The following is a 4,195-nucleotide window of genomic DNA, read 5'->3' as shown; positions in this document are numbered from 1 at the left end:
TGGACACAACATGGAAGATGATGGGGTGGGCTGAGTAAGTCAGGAATGTTTGAGTTAGAGATAGCATGACACTAGCCAACTTCATAGTGCAGAGGCTGTTATAGCAGCAGTGAAAAAAAGTAAAAACAGGAGACAGCACGTCTGTGGGCCAGAGGCCATGTCTGTAAATGATTTTATGCCAATCAGTTGAGTGCCTTTGAATTCTGCTCTTTCGTGAGATCCCCTTTAGAGATTTTGCACTGTATGAGAGCTGGCAATAATTCATGAAATCTCAGCCACTGTACGACTGGAACTTGTAGCATACACCTAAATGGACCAGTGAAACATAGCTGGATTTTCTGTTAGCTTTCCTCATCTGTAGCATTTCTGGTTCTAAAATTATTTGGCTTTAAAGTCAGTATTACTCTATGTGTAATTTGTATGCAGGTGTTAAACTAATGCAAATGTGTAAAAAGCAGAGTCGCTTTGATGAAAAACAAACCTGCCAAATGATACACTGTACTGTACTTGTACTGAATTGAAACAGATGAAGGCAAAACTGTTACAATGCAATTTTAAGCATAAAAAAATGAATAATTAAAAAGAGGAAATGATATTCTCATATGACATGATAGCTGAAGCAAGTTTTAAAAAATAATAAACAACAGCAAAGAAAATGGCTAATGCTTTCTCATAAGTAATTTATAGCAATTCAAAGTACTTTTATATTATGGAACAGCAAATCCATGAAATAAATATGCAATTACAGAATACATTTTTCTTAAATAAGCAAAAGTGGAAGCTAATGAATTCATCATCATCAGGCTCCAATCTCATTTGCCGAGGTTTCTACAGCTGGATGCCCTTCCTAACACTAACCACTCCGAGAATGTAGTGGGTGTTTTTAGTGCCACTGGCACAGGAGTCAGTCAGATAGCACTGGCATCAGCCACACTTGAATGATGCCTTCTACGTGCCTCTGGCACGGGTGCCAGTTACGTGGCACTGTTATTGGCCACGACTACAATTTCACTCAGTTCAACAGGTCTTCACAAGCATGGCATATTGCCCAACGATTGAGGGCTGCTTTTTTAAACAGGCCAGTTATGCAACATTGACATCGGTCACAACTACAATCTCACTTGGCTTGCGGAGTCTTCTTAAGTACAGTATATTTCCAAAGGTCTCAGTCGCTTGTCATTGCCTCTGTGAGGCCCAACGTTTGAAGGTCGTGCTTCACCACCTCATCCCATGTCTACCTCTTCCACAGGTTCCCTCCACTGTTAGGGTGTGACACTTCTTCACACAGTTGTCCTCATCCATATACATCACATGACCATACCAGCACAGTCGTCTCTCTTGCACACCACATCTGATGCTTTTATTGTCCACTTTCTCTCTCAGAGTGCTTACACTCTATCGTGTATGTACACTGATATTGAACATCCAGCAGAGCATACTAACTACATTTCATTCAAGCCTGCGCATGTCCTCAGCAGTTACAGCTCATGTTTCACTGATGTGTGGTATAGCTGTTCACACAGAGACATCATACAGTCTACCTTTTACTGAGAGAGAGGCCCTTTGTTACTAGCAGAGGTAGGAGCTCTCTGAACTCTGCCCAGGCTATTCTTATTCTAGCAGCTATGCTCTCAGAGTATCCACCCTCGCTATTGATTTGGTCACCTAGGTAACAGAAGCTATCAACTACTTCTAGTTTTTCCCCCTGGCACGAGATGGAATCTATTTTCTGTACGTCTTCAGTGTTCATTACACCTGTGCATCTGCCACACAAAAACTATCTTCCCAGTTAACCTTCCTTTGATATTGCTGCACCTCTTATGAGTCCATAGCTTACACCAGGTACATCGTATGGAGTTTCTACCTATGCCTTTTCTACAGATCAAGCAGGGCCATCTACCTGAAGGGATTTGTAATTTGTCTGCCTTCCTACTTACTAAGACTTTGGTTTTTGATAGGTAAAGTCGACTTTAGCAGAATTTGTACTTAGAACCTGAGGAGCTGAAAGAAAAGCCAAGCATTTTGTCGACATGCTAACGATTTTACCAACTCGCCAATTTCTCACATAGGCATGAGAAACCCAAATTTGGGGACGGGTTAAGTTGATTACATTGACCAGCTATGTGATTGATCTTTACTCCATCAACTGAAGGCGCATAGCTTAGTGGTTAGAGTATTCGGCTCACGATTGCAAGGTCGTGAGTTCAATTCCCGGCGACGCGTTGTGTCCTTAAGCAAGACACTATTTCACGTTGCTCCAGTCCATTTAGCTGGCAAAAATGAAAAGTACCTGTATTTCAAAGGGCCAGCCTTGTCACATTGAATCTCCCAGAGAACTCTGTCTGTGGAGTGCTCTCGTTAATTTCACGAGCAGGCTGTTCTGTTGATCGGATCAACTGGAACCCTCGTCGTCGTAAACGACGGAATGCCAGATTTTATTCCATCAACTACGGATGGATAAAAGGACAAGGTGGCTTCAACAGAATCTGATTTCAGGACCTAAAGGGCCATAACAGGCGCTCTAACGATTCAGCCATACCACCCAGCTCTATGTTTGTGTCAAGTGAGTGTCCCTTTAACTTACCTGAGAGTAAACTGCCATAAACAATTATGTTATACCACACACCGTATCACATAATCTATTGTGTATATAAATATTCTTAGCTATTTAAGTACGTTCAGCTGAGCAATTACTTCAATTCCCGAGCACACAGTCTCATCAATTTAAAGCATCACAACAATACTTACTAAACTGAATATCTGTCTTCACGTAACACACCACAAGACTAACTACAAACAAACATCAAACAAAGTTATCTTACCTCAACATAATGTATTTCTCTTTACATTAAATATATTGCACAGATGTATAGTAACGTATTCCTTCTGTATTCACATTATAGTCATTATGTTTACCAACTACTCAGTATCTGTGTCCAACATAAGATTTAACAAGGAGAAATCAGAATACAGCGTGTTATGGCTGACCGGAAGTACAGACAAAACTACTCGTCACTTAAGACAAATTATAAACAATGCAGAATTTTATTTGCCCTGTCATATAAAAACAGAATCATTGTACAAAAGTATGAAATAGAATAATTTGTACTGTCCTTTCATCGGTCATGGAGTTTTTTTACTGATTTTTAAATTTTGATAATTACTCTTTACTTCGTTTCAGTGATTCAAGAATCACAGCCCAGATTCCGGTCAAACTAAAGGGTTTGACCGGGTGGGAAATAAAAAAAATGAAATATTCTAATAGGTGTAAAACAACTTGCTGCGAATGAATATGAAGAAAAAAAACGCGCGCTCGCGAACGAGGGTGAGGTGAGGAGAGGCCTCGGAACATTCACATCCTGAATGTTCCGAGACGCCTCACCGGAGCCAAGTAACAAAAGAAAATAGTGTAATAGATATAAAACGACTTACTCTGAACGAATATGAAAAAACTAATGCGCTCCCGCGAAAGGCGGGGTGGGGAGAGGACTCGGAACATTCACATCGTCACATATCGTCATTCCATGGCCTCTGAATTATAGTGTTTGACCCGGTGACAAAATAATAAAAAAATAGGCTAATAGGTGTAAAACAACTTGCTGGGAACGAATATGTGTGATGTGTGACGATGTAAATGTTCCGAGCCCTCTCCCCAACCCCGTTCGCGAGCGCGAATTTTTTGCATCATATTCGTTCGCAGCTAGTTGTTTTATACCTATTAGAATTTGTTTTTTCTTTTTTTTCCCCCTGGTTAAACCCTTTAGTTTGACCGATTTCTTTAGTCCTCTATTGACATTTTTCTAAGAGCTATTGAATGTAGCGATGATTTTGATTTCTACTTTTGATACAAAGACACAAACGGGTGGGGGTAGATAGTCGATTAATTCGTCCTAAATAATCAACTGGTATTTATTTTATCAACCACTGGAAAGATGACAAGTTAAGTAAAATTTGAGCTCAGAAAAAAAAAAAAAGAATATAATCGAAGACCTCTCGACATTTGATCCATCGCACGACTAATTCTGCTATTGGATCCCAAAATTCAGCATCTTGAGTTTAGCGTAGGGTTAGCTAACAAATTGCTGGTGGGGATATGTTGAACGGAAACCCTTCGTGACATATTATTTATTTCAGTATGTATCTCCATTTCATTTCCAAATGTCTCTTCGTTTCATCTGTGTGTGTGTATTGTGGC

General features: G+C 40.0%; 1 protein-coding gene across 2 annotated transcripts in view; it reads right to left on the bottom strand.

Moving 5' to 3' along the window:
- Positions 1–3,680, bottom strand: part of LOC106872546 (zinc finger protein 728) — a 7,492-nt gene extending 3,812 nt beyond the window's left edge. Inside the window, exon 1 of one of the 2 annotated variants that reach the window (XM_014919574.2) lies at positions 3,433–3,680. The gene's annotated coding sequence lies outside the window, so the exon portion shown is untranslated. Of the gene's footprint in view, positions 1–2,822; positions 3,386–3,432 lie in introns of those variants that run through there. The other variant, XM_014919573.2, reaches the window with a different exon arrangement.
- Between the last annotated feature and the right edge of the window lie 515 nt (positions 3,681–4,195).

The sequence above is a fragment of the Octopus bimaculoides genome, chromosome 6, assembly GCF_001194135.2.
Source record: "Octopus bimaculoides isolate UCB-OBI-ISO-001 chromosome 6, ASM119413v2, whole genome shotgun sequence".
Lineage (NCBI taxonomy): Eukaryota > Metazoa > Mollusca > Cephalopoda > Octopoda > Octopodidae > Octopus > Octopus bimaculoides.
Note: the sequence above shows the minus strand (reverse complement) of the source record. Positions and strands in the feature narration are given on the sequence as shown.